Genomic DNA, 20,111 nt, shown 5'->3' on the forward strand with positions numbered 1-20,111 from the left:
TGTAATAAAAAGATCTGGACATGAGTATTTTCGCACATAACAGAGTGCATCTTGAGATCGCTCGTGCATATATCGGGGTCCTCCAGTGAAAGTGGACGGTAAAATGACTAACCGTCCCAAATCTGCCATGTTACCCTCGTCCTTCCTCAGGGCGTCTTTAAGGTGAATGTAGCTCTCAGCCCTTAATTCCCTTTGATGTGTTCTGATATAGACTAACCTTTCAGTCTCTATTTTAGCATACATGTCTACCCAGAACTGATTGGACAGTTGACGGTAACAATGTAAGTAGTTTACCTCGCCTTGTCTTATCATTATACGATAAGAATAAAACTGAAGAGAAGATGTTTTCTTGAGAGGGGTCTTTAGTTCTCCGGTTCGTGGGTCTACGTGGTACAGTAGGAAGTGGTAGCCATCATCTCCACGAGGGAACATCAGGGGATATTGAAGAGCGTCGTATGATCGGTGGGTTTCAGATATTCGTCTCAGGCCCTGGTCTCTTGTCCGAAGCACGATGTCTCGCTTATCACATTCGTGTCCAACCAATATGACAGCTATCTCGTTTGTTGTCGGCTGATTATAACAGCCTCTGTGCTCACCAGCAGGAACTCGGTCGGCGTGGATCACAATCTTGTGGGTGTCACCGTCCGGCATTGTCTCTAGAGTTGTCTTCAGTTCCTTGACATATGGGTTCACATCATGTAACATGCCCTGCAAATCATTAACTAAATGGGTTTTTAAATTTGGTATTATTGCTGTTCTTTGATCTACCTGTGCTTTGTGGTCTGCAATGAAATATATTTGAAGATATTTAGAATTTTCATTGTTTGCAGGGAGAAGTGAACCTATTAAGTGGTATACTTGTCCTTGAATTTTGAATGTTGGCATAAAATTTCCTTCCACTACTTGAGTAGCTCCGAAGCTTGTCATTTGGAATGCGCTGTTGTAGGTTCGCACAAATTGAAGAAAATGGCGAGAGTCAGTATGCGTCCCATTTAACAGAGAAATAAGAAGTTCCGGTAGAGGAGTTAGATGATTTAATTTAATTTTTCCGGAAGAGCAGCACATTCCCTCTGGCTCTTGCTTCCATTTGAGAGCCCTACAGAAAGGGCACACTTTACTCAAAGACCCTATATGGGCTCTTGGATGGTAGTCGATAAGAGGGTTATAAGCAAATGCACTTCGCTGCTTTTCATGCCATGGAATCATATTAGGACACCTAGATTCAATTGACGTTGAATGTAATTCTCTAACATTGGCATGTCTCACTATCTTCATCTAACCGTCTGAGATATTCATCAGTGGTCTCTGATGAACGTCTTTCTGCTGCACGTTGTCTTTTCTCTTCCTGCTGGACATTTTGCATTTCGTTTAACGATGCGTAGGTACTTCGTCGTTGTGTTAACGCCTGAGAATATTCCTCCGCAGCTAGGTTTTCGCGTGTGAGGGAATGGTGCTCTCTGTCATGCTCCATTCGAGCCATCCGCTGATCCTCTGATTCTGTTTCTCTTAAACGCATCTGTCTAAATCTTTGCGATCTGAGTATTGCCTCGCGGTCTGAAGCAGTCTCAGAAGCCCTAGATGTGGACTGGCGTGCTCTCTGTGAGCGAAGCCTGGCCTCGCGCTCAGAAGCAGTCTCCGAATCACGGTCAGTGCTCTTCCTCAGTCTGTCTGCATTGAGTCTGGCTTCGCGGTCTGAAGCAGTCTCAGACGCCCTAGATGTGGATTGGCGTGTTCTCTGTGAGCTAAGCCTGGCCTCGCGCTCAGAAGCACTCTCCGAATCACGGTGAGTGCTCTTCCTCAGTCTGTCTGCACTGAGTCTGGCCTCGCGGTCTGAAGCACTCTCAGACGCCCTAGATGTGGACTGGCATGTTCTCTGTGAGCTAAGCCTGGCCTCGCGCTCAGAAGCACTCTCCGAATCACGGTGAGTGCTCTTCCTCAGTCTGTCTGCACTGAGTCTGGCCTCGCGGTCTGAAGCACTCTCAGACGCCCTAGATGTGGACTGGCGTGTTCTCTGTGAGCTAAGCCTGGCCTCGCGCTCAGAAGCAGTCTCCGAATCACGGTGAGTGATCTTCCTCAGTCTGTCTGCATTGAGTCTGGCCTCGCGCTCAGAAGCACTCTCCGAATCACGGTGAGTGCTCTTCCTCAGTCTGTCTGCACTGAGTCTGGCCTCGCGGTCTGAAGCAGTCTCAGACGCCCTAGATGTGGACTGGCGTGCTCTCTGTGAGCTAAGCCTGGCCTCGCGCTCAGAAGCACTCTCCGAATCACGGTGAGTGCTCTTCCTCAGTCTGTCTGCATTGAGTCTGGCCTCGCGGTCTGAAGCAGTCTCGGAAGCCCTCAATATCTTAACCTGTTTTAGCTTTTGATATGGACCGTCCAATGTTAATTCGCTTCCTAGCAGGCATGGTCAAAGGAACAGTCACAAAAGTGTCGAAACCCAATCAGTAACTCTGTAATGGGCAGCAAAGTGCATGTGGTGGTGATTATTTTCTGTTGGTGACGGTGGTGTTGGTGATTATTGTTTTAACAGGACGTACAACGGGGCAACTATCCTCTATTAACACTAATCAGAAGAAAACTGAAAGAGATCCGATACTTCGAAGAATGAAGTTATCGGCAAAATAAAGGGAAGGGCCGCAATGAGCTCGAAAATATCAAAAACAGAAACCCCTCCCAGAGCAGAAACTGGGAAGGCAGGAAGTACTAAGGGGTAATAGTCAACAAAATAGAGGTAGTTGTGATTATTGTTTCGAGAGGTAGTACAAATGCGCAACAATCTTCTGTTAACACTAATCAGAACGAAATATGAAGAGATGCGATACTTCGAAGAATGAAGATATCGGAAAAGGAAGATAAAGTCCACAAAGGGGTTAAAAATCGCAATCAGCAACAGAATTGAAATGGCCGTATTGGTGATTGTTTCAAAAGGAAGGACAACTCCTCAACAATCCTGCCTTATCACTAATCAGAACGAAATTGAAAGAGATCCGATACTTCGAAGAATGAAGATATCGGCAAAAGAAAGGGAAAGGCCGCAAAATGCTTCCAAATAACAACCACAAACCCCGCCCAGAAAAGAATTTCAGATGCAGTGGTTCCCAATGAAATTAGAGTATCCGAAAATTTCTAAAGTGGAAATAAATTAACGTACCGTCGCAACACTTCTGAAACAGGAAACAATATTTCAGATATTTTTAAACGCAATAACTGACATGAACACTCACATAGATATGTTAACAATCTCAGTTAGAAAGTAACAATGTAATACAGAGAAGAACTAAGCGCCACCAGTGTGAATACCATTAAGCAGTCAAGTTCCTTTTGCTCAGAGCAATATTGATTTCGGTTACGCTTATCGACATGGATGATATAGACTGCTGAAGCTGACCGAAGTAGCTGTTGCCTGTGACTCACGGGTGGCCCAGATTGGTTGCGCAGTAGTGTCGTAGGACAGGTATCCTAATTAGGATAAAACCTTCAATACTGGTATTTTGAAGGTTTATGATGAGCCGAAATTATTATGTTATTATATTTATGTTTCGTGTCCATGGACGTATAACGTGCGGACGTACGGCACACAGATTTCCAATATGGCGTCAAGGAACAGCACCATTAGATCTCTGATGTAAAACATGTATAAATTCTATGTAGATTGTTTTAGAGAGCGATTGTTTTCTTTTTTGTATTCCGAGAGAGGCACTGAATGTTTTCTTCTATCTGACAGGATAAGTTCGTAGCGATAATAAAGTTGCTTTTAGAATACGTAAAAGTGTTCTCGTGTGATATTTTTATTGCGTAAAATAGAAAATCGCATATAGAGAACGACAGTAGATGTTGGTTTTCCCCACAGGAGCACCGTGACTGTGTAGCACACAACCGCACGTGTATCTTATTTCTTTGTTTATAGCTGTCTCTCTTATAAAGGAAAGATTTCCATGTAACATCTGTACGTAATTTCTTTCCTTATATTGCTGTTGGTGTATATAGTGACCTACTGTATTTTGCGTAGCGTGTGCATCGTAGTTCGTTTCTGTGAACCGCCTGTTGCGCGGTGAAGGTGGGAGGGGGGGGGGGAGGAATACATCCGGGTTATTCCCTGCCTGTCGTAACAGGTGACTGAAATCGCCCCAGGGGTCCTTAACTTGGCAGGGTGGGCTCGCGACCACGGACCCTTTTAGGTGCACTTACTTATGCCACGCTCCTCACTTTAGCTATATTATCCGAACTTCCGTGGTCTATTCTTATTCTTTGCAGACTCCGACGGCATAAGAACATTCGAGGCCTCATTTCCACGCCCTTCGCGGATAACTTAATTTCGGAAGAGTCGGATTCCTCCATTTTTGTCACTGATTACTGTTAATATAGGATGGTTGCCCCGTTGTAGTTCCTCTTGAAACAAAAATCAGCACCATCACCACTCTCTTCTCTCATCCGACTTGTGTTCTTATGTTTGAGAGATCTCGGGAGTTGGCCCAATTTTAAGATCGTATGCCGTTCCTGAGGCCAACCGAATGTGGAGGATTGTATTGAACAATTACGCCTTTCTGCTGGGATTCAATCAATCAATCAATCGATCAATCAATCAATCAATCAATCAATCAATCAATCAATCAATCAATCAACATACATACGGAGTAATTAAGGAAGAAAATAATAGTTAAGAAATCTGACATTAATGGAAAATAGATTATAATAACTGAGGAGAGCCGGATGACGACAAATATGTAAATACCAAGTGAATGTATTGCTCTTACTTATGCCCCTCAATAAATTATGCTGGTGTGAGTTATGGATATAAGAAAGCCGTAACAGAGGAGCAAATTAGGCGCAGGGATTCTTAGGTAAACATATAAGATGACTAATGGTGTTATTACTGAAGCTGTTCGAGAACGGTTATAGGCCTAACCTCCAACGATATTCCGCCATTATCCCGCAGAATGGCCGATTGACACCTCTCTTGTTATTCTACCGCCCCCACCCACAGGGGGACGTTGTCGGTCTGTCGGTCACTCAATGCAGAGCATGGTACCAGCAGAAAATTGTAAATTTCTCCGTCATGTGAAGAGTAAGGTAAATTATGAACATAACGAAAGTTGTTTATAATGAAGAGACGTTTCACGTACGGTAAACGAAGTTTACAGAAAATCAATAGTATAAGAGAAAAAGGAGGAAAACCATTCTGGTTTTCCTATAAACCCCCCATCTATTGTAATATTTTAAAATGATATGCACATAGAAACCTTCCCCGGGATGAGCATACTCTAAATATGAAGTTTGGTTGAGATCTATTTAGCCGTTTCGACGTGATGGCTTTCGTATAAACACCCCGTGTATTGAAAGATTTTAAAATGATATGCATATCGAAACCTTCCCCGGGATAAGTATACTGTAAATATGAAGTTTGGTTGAACAGACAAACAGACAGACAAACAGACAAACAGACAAACAGACAAACAAACAAACAGACACGAAACGTAAAAACCACCGATTCGGTCTTGAGTTGACCTAAAACGGATAAATATCTGAAAAATTGGCAAAACAAAAGAAATTACAGACAGCGGACCCCCTACAATTTTATTTATATAGATAATTTCGCTGCTGTAGAATCCTGGAGCTGACGTTGCCATGGTACGGTATTCTACATTGTATTCGAATATCGAAGTAAATAGTGTACATGCAGTAAATAAAATAGTTTTAAAATTGCATGTCTCTTAGCGTTATCCGAGAAAGAGCATGGGGAGGTCCCCGTACGTTTCCAATGTAAAGTGTTTGTTACGGATTTGTGATATAACGGCAGGCTCACTTGCCTACTGGCATTCACAATCAGGTTGGGAAGTTTACATTATAATTGCAGGCCCCATTGCCTACTATGCGGACAGAATCGATTTGGGGAGTTTTCGTTAAAATGGCAGCCCCCCTTTCCTACCTCCAGACAGATTACAGTTTTTATTATAATGGCAGGCAATTACCCTACTATCACTCGAAATTGAGTTGTGCAGTTATCATTATAATGACAGGCCCCTTTTCCTACTGCCAGCCAGCGTACTGCCAGTCACACCAAGTTGGTGAGTTTCCATCAAAATAGCAGGCCACTATGCCTAATGCCAGTCACATTTTAGATGAGTACATTTCTTTATAATGGCGGGCACCCTTGCCTACTGCCAAACACAATCGGGTAGGGGAGTTTTAAACAAAACTGCATGCTCACTTACCTTCTGCAAGTCAAATCGAGAAGGGAACTATTCATTACAATTGTAGGCCTTCCTTACTAATGACAGTTACACAGGAGTTGGAGAAGGAACCCTTTCCTACTGCCAGTCAAAGTCGGTGTGGGGAGTACTGATTACAATAGCAGACCGACCCTTTCTCGATCGCTAAATCGACATCAGTGAATATATATAGATCGACATACGAAAGTATATGCGTGTTTACAATATTGAAGACCTTCATTTACAGATTAACTGCTACTAAACGTACGTCATATCGACAAAGGATTATACCATAAGACACGCCGGATTTAGTAGCCTAAATGGCTGGTCCAATGATATGTCATCTATTCTTGGGTCAGATTTAGAAACGTGGAACAGGGTAAAGGTTTTGTAAGATCATCTCACATTACATTACTTTTCGGATAATAATGTGACAGCTACATACGTAGCATTTGGCTCACATATGGCTACTGAGTGGGCCAATTTTCGTGAAGAGTTTGATGATTCTGTATTTCATATAAGTAATTGAAAGTATGAATAATGCATGTGAAAATTCCAAATTGACTTAACATCGATTAATAGAGAAAAATCAAACGTAAAAGGGATACAGATACGGCATAAAGTCATAAGACCAAGGTTGTAGATCATTCCAAATTGAACGGAGATTGTGCAATCCGTTACGTGATAGGAATTTCCGAAGGTCTGCACCATCATTAAAATTGCCTGCATATTTCGATATTCTTCTATATATATAAAAGCAAGTCGGGCTGGAGCGATGTATATATAAATATTTAAAAATGAAAAAAGACGTGAATTAATGAGGCACTTCCAGAAATCTCAGAAATTTGAAACTTGGTACGAGGGAAACTGATGACCCCAGGATCCCTAGAAAAATCGGAAATTTTCAAAATTCCCTGAAGGGGGCACGCTGGGGGGGCTCAAATTTTGGGCTCGGTATAAGAACACAGTCGTATAGTATATCCAAAACGATAACCTCTAGGTTTCGTGGGCTTAAAAATTTTCGGGAATTTCCTCATTTTTATCCCCCATCCCCCCAAATCAAGATGGCGGCACAACCTGCGAGACGAGGTAGACAATTGAAATTTGGTGAAATTATAGCTTTTGAACCCTAACCGACGGGAAAATTCCAAGATGTTCAAATTTTTCACTTTTTACCCCCAAGGATATCGAAATATGGAGGCAATTTTAATGACTGTGCAGACATTCCTTCTGAGCTATTTTTTGGCTAAACGGTAAGTCGTATCACAAAAAGGATGGCACAACGTCCCTTCAATTCGGCGTGATCTACAACTTTGGTCCTGTGACATTTTGTCGTATCTCTCTCCCTTATACGTTAAATTTGGCCGTATTTCTGGATTGTTCGTAAATTTGGTGATTTTTACAAGTATATTTTATTGTTTGACACACTTATAACAATGATAGGATCATCACGTTGTGTGCGCACATTGGCACGATTAAGGGACATATGTGTACCAAATTTCATGATTCTAGCTTATACATAAGTAGGCAAAATGTAATGTAAAATGTTAAAAATGCACACAAATTTCACCCTATTCAAAATTTGAACTCAATTTACCCCCTTAATATGGGAGATACGAGGAAATGGTTTAGAAACAAACATGTAGAGCGATACATCAGGCGTCTGATGGCGCAAACCGTTTCTTAATATCATAAACCGTTTAGGAGATATGAATCTCGAAGTGGAAGTCTGCACTTTTCAACGTGCTCATGCTTATCCGTCATCTATCTATATATATAAAAGCAAGTCGGGCTGGAGCGATGTATATATAAATATTTAAAAATGAAAAAAGACGTGAATTAATGAGGCACTTCCAGAAATCTCAGAAATTTGAAACTTGGTACGAGGGAAACTGATGACCCCAGGATCCCTAGAAAAATCGGAAATTTTCAAAATTCCCTGAAGGGGGCACGCTGGGGGGGCTCAAATTTTGGGCTCGGTATAAGAACACAGTCGTATAGTATATCCAAAACGATAACCTCTAGGTTTCGTGGGCTTAAAAATTTTCGGGAATTTCCTCATTTTTATCCCCCATCCCCCCAAATCAAGATGGCGGCACAACCTGCGAGACGAGGTAGACAATTGAAATTTGGTGAAATTATAGCTTTTGAACCCTAACCGACGGGAAAATTCCAAGATGTTCAAATTTTTCACTTTTTACCCCCAAGGATATCGAAATATGGAGGCAATTTTAATGACTGTGCAGACATTCCTTCTGAGCTATTTTTTGGCTAAACGGTAAGTCGTATCACAAAAAGGATGGCACAACGTCCCTTCAATTCGGCGTGATCTACAACTTTGGTCCTGTGACATTTTGTCGTATCTCTCTCCCTTATACGTTAAATTTGGCCGTATTTCTGGATTGTTCGTAAATTTGGTGATTTTTACAAGTATATTTTATTGTTTGACACACTTATAACAATGATAGGATCATCACGTTGTGTGCGCACATTGGCACGATTAAGGGACATATGTGTACCAAATTTCATGATTCTAGCTTATACATAAGTAGGCAAAATGTAATGTAAAATGTTAAAAATGCACACAAATTTCACCCTATTCAAAATTTGAACTCAATTTACCCCCTTAATATGGGAGATACGAGGAAATGGTTTAGAAACAAACATGTAGAGCGATACATCAGGCGTCTGATGGCGCAAACCGTTTCTTAATATCATAAACCGTTTAGGAGATATGAATCTCGAAGTGGAAGTCTGCACTTTTCAACGTGCTCATGCTTATCCGTCATCTATCTATATATATAAAAGCAAGTCGGGCTGGAGCGATGTATATATAAATATTTAAAAATGAAAAAAGACGTGAATTAATGAGGCACTTCCAGAAATCTCAGAAATTTGAAACTTGGTACGAGGGAAACTGATGACCCCAGGATCCCTAGAAAAATCGGAAATTCTCAAAATTCCCTGAAGGGGGCACGCTGGGGGGCTCAAATTTTGGGCTCGGTATAAGAACACAGTCGTATAGTATATCCAAAACGATAACCTCTAGGTTTCGTGGGCTTAAAAATTTTCGGGAATTTCCTCATTTTTATCCCCCATCCCCCCAAATCAAGATGGCGGCACAACCTGCGAGACGAGGTAGACAATTGAAATTTGGTGAAATTATAGCTTTTGAACCCTAACCGACGGGAAAATTCCAAGATGTTCAAATTTTTCACTTTTTACCCCCACGGATATCGAAATATGGAGGCAATTTTAATGACTGTGCAGACATTCCTTCTGAGCTATTTTTTGGCTAAACGGTAAGTCGTATCACAAAAAGGATGGCACAACGTCGCTTCAATTCGGCGTGATCTACAACTTTGGTCCTGTGACATTTTGTCGTATCTCTCTCCCTTATACGTTAAATTTGGCCGTATTTCTGGATTGTTCGTAAATTTGGTGATTTTTACAAGTATATTTTATTGTTTGACACACTTATAACAATGATAGGATCATCACGTTGTGTGCGCACATTGGCACGATTAAGGGACATATGTGTACCAAATTTCATGATTCTAGCTTATACATAAGTAGGCAAAATGTAATGTAAAATGTTAAAAATGCACCCAAATTTCACCCTATTCAAACTTTGAACTCAATTTACCCCCTTAATATGGGAGATACGAGGAAATGGTTTAGAAACAAACATGTAGAGCGATAAATGAGGCGTCTGATGGCGCAAACCGTTTCTTAATATCATAAACCGTTTAGGAGATATGAATCTCGAAGTGGAAGTCTGCACTTTTCAACGTGCTCATGCTTATCCGTCATCTATCTGTATATATAAAAGCAAGTCGGGCTGGAGCGATGTATATATAAATATTTAAAAATGAAAAAAGACGTGAATTAATGAGGCACTTCCAGAAATCTCAGAAATTTGAAACTTGGTACGAGGGAAACTGATGACCCCAGGATCCCTAGAAAAATCGGAAATTTTCAAAATTCCCTGAAGGGGGCACGCTGGGGGGGCTCAAATTTTGGGCTCGGTATAAGAACACAGTCGTATAGTATATCCAAAACGATAACCTCTAGGTTTCGTGGGCTTAAAAATTTTCGGGAATTTCCTCATTTTTATCCCCCATCCCCCCAAATCAAGATGGCGGCACAACCTGCGAGACGAGGTAGACAATTGAAATTAGGTGAAATTATAGCTTTTGAACCCTAACCGACGGGAAAATTCCAAGATGTTCAAATTTTTCACTTTTTACCCCCAAGGATATCGAAATATGGAGGCAATTTTAATGACTGTGCAGACATTCCTTCTGAGCTATTTTTTGGCTAAACGGTAAGTCGTATCACAAAAAGGATGGCACAACGTCGCTTCAATTCGGCGTGATCTACAACTTTGGTCCTGTGACATTTTGTCGTATCTCTCTCCCTTATACGTTAAATTTGGCCGTATTTCTGGATTGTTCGTAAATTTGGTGATTTTTACAAGTATATTTTATTGTTTGACACACTTATAACAATGATAGGATCATCACGTTGTGTGCGCACATTGGCACGATTAAGGGACATATGTGTACCAAATTTCATGATTCTAGCTTATACATAAGTAGGCAAAATGTAATGTAAAATGTTAAAAATGCACCCAAATTTCACCCTATTCAAACTTTGAACTCAATTTACCCCCTTAATATGGGAGATACGAGGAAATGGTTTAGAAACAAACATGTAGAGCGATAAATGAGGCGTCTGATGGCGCAAACCGTTTCTTAATATCATAAACCGTTTAGGAGATATGAATCTCGAAGTGGAAGTCTGCACTTTTCAACGTGCTCATGCTTATCCGTCATCTATCTATATATATAAAAGCAAGTCGGGCTGGAGCGATGTATATATAAATATTTAAAAATGAAAAAAGACGTGAATTAATGAGGCACTTCCAGAAATCTCAGAAATTTGAAACTTGGTACGAGGGAAACTGATGACCCCAGGATCCCTAGAAAAATCGGAAATTTTCAAAATTCCCTGAAGGGGGCACGCTGGGGGGGCTCAAATTTTGGGCTCGGTATAAGAACACAGTCGTATAGTATATCCAAAACGATAACCTCTAGGTTTCGTGGGCTTAAAAATTTTCGGGAATTTCCTCATTTTTATCCCCCATCCCCCCAAATCAAGATGGCGGCACAACCTGCGAGACGAGGTAGACAATTGAAATTTGGTGAAATTATAGCTTTTGAACCCTAACCGACGGGAAAATTCCAAGATGTTCAAATTTTTCACTTTTTACCCCCAAGGATATCGAAATATGGAGGCAATTTTAATGACTGTGCAGACATTCCTTCTGAGCTATTTTTTGGCTAAACGGTAAGTCGTATCACAAAAAGGATGGCACAACGTCGCTTCAATTCGGCGTGATCTACAACTTTGGTCCTGTGACATTTTGTCGTATCTCTCTCCCTTATACGTTAAATTTGGCCGTATTTCTGGATTGTTCGTAAATTTGGTGATTTTTACAAGTATATTTTATTGTTTGACACACTTATAACAATGATAGGATCATCACGTTGTGTGCGCACATTGGCACGATTAAGGGACATATGTGTACCAAATTTCATGATTCTAGCTTATACATAAGTAGGCAAAATGTAATGTAAAATGTTAAAAATGCACCCAAATTTCACCCTATTCAAACTTTGAACTCAATTTACCCCCTTAATATGGGAGATACGAGGAAATGGTTTAGAAACAAACATGTAGAGAGATAAATGAGGCGTCTGATGGCGCAAACCGTTTCTTAATATCATAAACCGTTTAGGAGATATGAATCTCGAAGTGGAAGTCTGCACTTTTCAACGTGCTCATGCTTATCCGTCATCTATCTATCTATATATATAAAAGCAAGTCGGGCTGGAGCGATGTATATATAAATATTTAAAAATGAAAAAAGACGTGAATTAATGAGGCACTTCCAGAAATCTCAGAAATTTGAAACTTGGTACGAGGGAAACTGATGACCCCAGGATCCCTAGAAAAATCGGAAATTTTCAAAATTCCCTGAAGGGGGCACGCTGGGGGGGCTCAAATTTTGGGCTCGGTATAAGAACACAGTCGTATAGTATATCCAAAACGATAACCTCTAGGTTTCGTGGGCTTAAAAATTTTCGGGAATTTCCTCATTTTTATCCCCCATCCCCCCAAATCAAGATGGCGGCACAACCTGCGAGACGAGGTAGACAATTGAAATTTGGTGAAATTATAGCTTTTGAACCCTAACCGACGGGAAAATTCCAAGATGTTCAAATTTTTCACTTTTTACCCCCAAGGATATCGAAATATGGAGGCAATTTTAATGACTGTGCAGACATTCCTTCTGAGCTATTTTTTGGCTAAACGGTAAGTCGTATCACAAAAAGGATGGCACAACGTCCCTTCAATTCGGCGTGATCTACAACTTTGGTCCTGTGACATTTTGTCGTATCTCTCTCCCTTATACGTTAAATTTGGCCGTATTTCTGGATTGTTCGTAAATTTGGTGATTTTTACAAGTATATTTTATTGTTTGACACACTTATAACAATGATAGGATCATCACGTTGTGTGAGCACATTGGCACGATTAAGGGACATATGTGTACCAAATTTCATGATTCTAGCTTATACATAAGTAGGCAAAATGTAATGTAAAATGTTAAAAATGCACCCAAATTTCACCCTATTCAAACTTTGAACTCAATTTACCCCCTTAATATGGGAGATACGAGGAAATGGTTTAGAAACAAACATGTAGAGCGATAAATGAGGCGTCTGATGGCGCAAACCATTTCTTAATATCATAAACCGTTTAGGAGATATGAATCTCGAAGTGGAAGTCTGCACTTTTCAACGTGCTCATGCTTATCCGTCATCTATCTATATATATAAAAGCAAGTCGGGCTGGAGCGATGTATATATAAATATTTAAAAATGAAAAAAGACGTGAATTAATGAGGCACTTCCAGAAATCTCAGAAATTTGAAACTTGGTACGAGGGAAACTGATGACCCCAGGATCCCTAGAAAAATCGGAAATTCTCAAAATTCCCTGAAGGGGGCACGCTGGGGGGCTCAAATTTTGGGCTCGGTATAAGAACACAGTCGTATAGTATATCCAAAACGATAACCTCTAGGTTTCGTGGGCTTAAAAATTTTCGGGAATTTCCTCATTTTTATCCCCCATCCCCCCAAATCAAGATGGCGGCACAACCTGCGAGACGAGGTAGACAATTGAAATTTGGTGAAATTATAGCTTTTGAACCCTAACCGACGGGAAAATTCCAAGATGTTCAAATTTTTCACTTTTTACCCCCACGGATATCGAAATATGGAGGCAATTTTAATGACTGTGCAGACATTCCTTCTGAGCTATTTTTTGGCTAAACGGTAAGTCGTATCACAAAAAGGATGGCACAACGTCGCTTCAATTCGGCGTGATCTACAACTTTGGTCCTGTGACATTTTGTCGTATCTCTCTCCCTTATACGTTAAATTTGGCCGTATTTCTGGATTGTTCGTAAATTTGGTGATTTTTACAAGTATATTTTATTGTTTGACACACTTATAACAATGATAGGATCATCACGTTGTGTGCGCACATTGGCACGATTAAGGGACATATGTGTACCAAATTTCATGATTCTAGCTTATACATAAGTAGGCAAAATGTAATGTAAAATGTTAAAAATGCACCCAAATTTCACCCTATTCAAACTTTGAACTCAATTTACCCCCTTAATATGGGAGATACGAGGAAATGGTTTAGAAACAAACATGTAGAGCGATAAATGAGGCGTCTGATGGCGCAAACCGTTTCTTAATATCATAAACCGTTTAGGAGATATGAATCTCGAAGTGGAAGTCTGCACTTTTCAACGTGCTCATGCTTATCCGTCATCTATCTATATATATAAAAGCAAGTCGGGCTGGAGCGATGTATATATAAATATTTAAAAATGAAAAAAGACGTGAATTAATGAGGCACTTCCAGAAATCTCAGAAATTTGAAACTTGGTACGAGGGAAACTGATGACCCCAGGATCCCTAGAAAAATCGGAAATTTTCAAAATTCCCTGAAGGGGGCACGCTGGGGGGGCTCAAATTTTGGGCTCGGTATAAGAACACAGTCGTATAGTATATCCAAAACGATAACCTCTAGGTTTCGTGGGCTTAAAAATTTTCGGGAATTTCCTCATTTTTATCCCCCATCCCCCCAAATCAAGATGGCGGCACAACCTGCGAGACGAGGTAGACAATTGAAATTTGGTGAAATTATAGCTTTTGAACCCTAACCGACGGGAAAATTCCAAGATGTTCAAATTTTTCACTTTTTACCCCCAAGGATATCGAAATATGGAGGCAATTTTAATGACTGTGCAGACATTCCTTCTGAGCTATTTTTTGGCTAAACGGTAAGTCGTATCACAAAAAGGATGGCACAACGTCGCTTCAATTCGGCGTGATCTACAACTTTGGTCCTGTGACATTTTGTCGTATCTCTCTCCCTTATACGTTAAATTTGGCCGTATTTCTGGATTGTTCGTAAATTTGGTGATTTTTACAAGTATATTTTATTGTTTGACACACTTATAACAATGATAGGATCATCACGTTGTGTGCGCACATTGGCACGATTAAGGGACATATGTGTACCAAATTTCATGATTCTAGCTTATACATAAGTAGGCAAAATGTAATGTAAAATGTTAAAAATGCACCCAAATTTCACCCTATTCAAACTTTGAACTCAATTTACCCCCTTAATATGGGAGATACGAGGAAATGGTTTAGAAACAAACATGTAGAGAGATAAATGAGGCGTCTGATGGCGCAAACCGTTTCTTAATATCATAAACCGTTTAGGAGATATGAATCTCGAAGTGGAAGTCTGCACTTTTCAACGTGCTCATGCTTATCCGTCATCTATCTATCTATATATATAAAAGCAAGTCGGGCTGGAGCGATGTATATATAAATATTTAAAAATGAAAAAAGACGTGAATTAATGAGGCACTTCCAGAAATCTCAGAAATTTGAAACTTGGTACGAGGGAAACTGATGACCCCAGGATCCCTAGAAAAATCGGAAATTTTCAAAATTCCCTGAAGGGGGCACGCTGGGGGGGCTCAAATTTTGGGCTCGGTATAAGAACACAGTCGTATAGTATATCCAAAACGATAACCTCTAGGTTTCGTGGGCTTAAAAATTTTCGGGAATTTCCTCATTTTTATCCCCCATCCCCCCAAATCAAGATGGCGGCACAACCTGCGAGACGAGGTAGACAATTGAAATTTGGTGAAATTATAGCTTTTGAACCCTAACCGACGGGAAAATTCCAAGATGTTCAAATTTTTCACTTTTTACCCCCAAGGATATCGAAATATGGAGGCAATTTTAATGACTGTGCAGACATTCCTTCTGAGCTATTTTTTGGCTAAACGGTAAGTCGTATCACAAAAAGGATGGCACAACGTCCCTTCAATTCGGCGTGATCTACAACTTTGGTCCTGTGACATTTTGTCGTATCTCTCTCCCTTATACGTTAAATTTGGCCGTATTTCTGGATTGTTCGTAAATTTGGTGATTTTTACAAGTATATTTTATTGTTTGACACACTTATAACAATGATAGGATCATCACGTTGTGTGAGCACATTGGCACGATTAAGGGACATATGTGTACCAAATTTCATGATTCTAGCTTATACATAAGTAGGCAAAATGTAATGTAAAATGTTAAAAATGCACCCAAATTTCACCCTATTCAAACTTTGAACTCAATTTACCCCCTTAATATGGGAGATACGAGGAAATGGTTTAGAAACAAACATGTAGAGCGATAAATGAGGCGTCTGATGGCGCAAACCATTTCTTAATATCATAAACCGTTTAGGAGATATGAATCTCGAAGTGGAAGTCTGCACTTTTCAACGTGCTCATGCTTATCCGTCATCTATCTATATATATAAAAGCAAGTCGGGCTGGAGCGATGTATATATAAATATTTAAAAATGAAAAAAGACGTGAATTAATGAGGCACTTCCAGAAATCTCAGAAATTTGAAACTTGGTACGAGGGAAACTGATGACCCCAGGATCCCTAGAAAAATCGGAAATTCTCAAAATTCCCTGAAGGGGGCACGCTGGGGGGCTCAAATTTTGGGCTCGGTATAAGAACACAGTCGTATAGTATATCCAAAACGATAACCTCTAGGTTTCGTGGGCTTAAAAATTTTCGGGAATTTCCTCATTTTTATCCCCCATCCCCCCAAATCAAGATGGCGGCACAACCTGCGAGACGAGGTAGACAATTGAAATTTGGTGAAATTATAGCTTTTGAACCCTAACCGACGGGAAAATTCCAAGATGTTCAAATTTTTCACTTTTTACCCCCACGGATATCGAAATATGGAGGCAATTTTAATGACTGTGCAGACATTCCTTCTGAGCTATTTTTTGGCTAAACGGTAAGTCGTATCACAAAAAGGATGGCACAACGTCGCTTCAATTCGGCGTGATCTACAACTTTGGTCCTGTGACATTTTGTCGTATCTCTCTCCCTTATACGTTAAATTTGGCCGTATTTCTGGATTGTTCGTAAATTTGGTGATTTTTACAAGTATATTTTATTGTTTGACACACTTATAACAATGATAGGATCATCACGTTGTGTGCGCACATTGGCACGATTAAGGGACATATGTGTACCAAATTTCATGATTCTAGCTTATACATAAGTAGGCAAAATGTAATGTAAAATGTTAAAAATGCACCCAAATTTCACCCTATTCAAACTTTGAACTCAATTTACCCCCTTAATATGGGAGATACGAGGAAATGGTTTAGAAACAAACATGTAGAGCGATAAATGAGGCGTCTGATGGCGCAAACCGTTTCTTAATATCATAAACCGTTTAGGAGATATGAATCTCGAAGTGGAAGTCTGCACTTTTCAACGTGCTCATGCTTATCCGTCATCTATCTGTATATATAAAAGCAAGTCGGGCTGGAGCGATGTATATATAAATATTTAAAAATGAAAAAAGACGTGAATTAATGAGGCACTTCCAGAAATCTCAGAAATTTGAAACTTGGTACGAGGGAAACTGATGACCCCAGGATCCCTAGAAAAATCGGAAATTTTCAAAATTCCCTGAAGGGGGCACGCTGGGGGGGCTCAAATTTTGGGCTCGGTATAAGAACACAGTCGTATAGTGTATCCAAAACGATAACCTCTAGGTTTCGTGGGCTTAAAAATTTTCGGGAATTTCCTCATTTTTATCCCCCATCCCCCCAAATCAAGATGGCGGCACAACCTGCGAGACGAGGTAGACAATTGAAATTTGGTGAAATTATAGCTTTTGAACCCTAACCGACGGGAAAATTCCAAGATGTTCAAATTTTTCACTTTTTACCCCCAAGGATATCGAAATATGGAGGCAATTTTAATGACTGTGCAGACATTCCTTCTGAGCTATTTTTTGGCTAAACGGTAAGTCGTATCACAAAAAGGATGGCACAACGTCCCTTCAATTCGGCGTGATCTACAACTTTGGTCCTGTGACATTTTGTCGTATCTCTCTCCCTTATACGTTAAATTTGGCCGTATTTCTGGATTGTTCGTAAATTTGGTGATTTTTACAAGTATATTTTATTGTTTGACACACTTATAACAATGATAGGATCATCACGTTGTGTGCGCACATTGGCACGATTAAGGGACATATGTGTACCAAATTTCATGATTCTAGCTTATACATAAGTAGGCAAAATGTAATGTAAAATGTTAAAAATGCACCCAAATTTCACCCTATTCAAACTTTGAACTCAATTTACCCCCTTAATATGGGAGATACGAGGAAATGGTTTAGAAACAAACATGTAGAGCGATAAATGAGGCGTCTGATGGCGCAAACCGTTTCTTAATATCATAAACCGTTTAGGAGATATGAATCTCGAAGTGGAAGTCTGCACTTTTCAACGTGCTCATGCTTATCCGTCATCTATCTATCTATATATATATAAAAGCAAGTCGGGCTGGAGCGATGTATATATAAATATTTAAAAATGAAAAAAGACGTGAATTAATGAGGCACTTCCAGAAATCTCAGAAATTTGAAACTTGGTACGAGGGAAACTGATGACCCCAGGATCCCTAGAAAAATCGGAAATTTTCAAAATTCCCTGAAGGGGGCACGCTGGGGGGGCTCAAATTTTGGGCTCGGTATAAGAACACAGTCGTATAGTATATCCAAAACGATAACCTATAGGTTTCGTGGGCTTAAAAATTTTCGGGAATTTCCTCATTTTTATCCCCCATCCCCCCAAATCAAGATGGCGGCACAACCTGCGAGACGAGGTAGACAATTGAAATTTGGTGAAATTATAGCTTTTGAACCCTAACCGACGGGAAAATTCCAAGATGTTCAAATTTTTCACTTTTTACCCCCAAGGATATCGAAATATGGAGGCAATTTTAATGACTGTGCAGACATTCCTTCTGAGCTATTTTTTGGCTAAACGGTAAGTCGTATCACAAAAAGGATGGCACAACGTCCCTTCAATTCGGCGTGATCTACAACTTTGGTCCTGTGACATTTTGTCGTATCTCTCTCCCTTATACGTTAAATTTGGCCGTATTTCTGGATTGTTCGTAAATTTGGTGATTTTTACAAGTATATTTTATTGTTTGACACACTTATAACAATGATAGGATCATCACGTTGTGTGCGCACATTGGCACGATTAAGGGACATATGTGTACTAAATTTCATGATTCTAGCTTATACATAAGTAGGCAAAATGTAATGTAAAATGTTAAAAATGCACACAAATTTCACCCTATTCAAAATTTGAACTCAATTTACCCCCTTAATATGGGAGATACGAGGAAATGGTTTAGAAACAAACATGTAGAGCGATACATCAGGCGTCTGATGGCGCAAACCGTTTCTTAATATCATAAACCGTTTAGGGGATATGAATCTCGAAGTGGAAGTCTGCACTTTTCAACGTGCTCATGCTTATCCGTCATCTATCTATATATATAAAAGCAAGTCGGGCTGGAGCGATGTATATATAAATATTTAAAAATGAAAAAAGACGTGAATTAATGAGGCACTTCCAGAAATCTCAGAAATTTGAAACTTGGTACGAGGGAAACTGATGACCCCAGGATCCCTAGAAAAATCGGAAATTCTCAAAATTCCCTGAAGGGGGCACGCTGGGGGGCTCAAATTTTGGGCTCGGTATAAGAACACAGTCGTATAGTATATCCAAAACGATAACCTCTAGGTTTCGTGGGCTTAAAAATTTTCGGGAATTTCCTCATTTTTATCCCCCATCCCCCCAAATCAAGATGGCGGCACAACCTGCGAGACGAGGTAGACAATTGAAATTTGGTGAAATTATAGCTTTTGAACCCTAACCGACGGGAAAATTCCAAGATGTTCAAATTTTTCACTTTTTACCCCCACGGATATCGAAATATGGAGGCAATTTTAATGACTGTGCAGACATTCCTTCTGAGCTATTTTTTGGCTAAACGGTAAGTCGTATCACAAAAAGGATGGCACAACGTCCCTTCAATTCGGCGTGATCTACAACTTTGGTCCTGTGACATTTTGTCGTATCTCTCTCCCTTATACGTTAAATTTGGCCGTATTTCTGGATTGTTCGTAAATTTGGTGATTTTTACAAGTATATTTTATTGTTTGACACACTTATAAGAATGATAGGATCATCACGTTGTGTGCGCACATTGGCACGATTAAGGGACATATGTGTACCAAATTTCATGATTCTAGCTTATACATAAGTAGGCAAAATGTAATGTAAAATGTTAAAAATGCACCCAAATTTCACCCTATTCAAACTTTGAACTCAATTT

Source organism: Anabrus simplex, chromosome 1 (assembly GCF_040414725.1).
Source record: "Anabrus simplex isolate iqAnaSimp1 chromosome 1, ASM4041472v1, whole genome shotgun sequence".
NCBI lineage: Eukaryota > Metazoa > Arthropoda > Insecta > Orthoptera > Tettigoniidae > Anabrus > Anabrus simplex.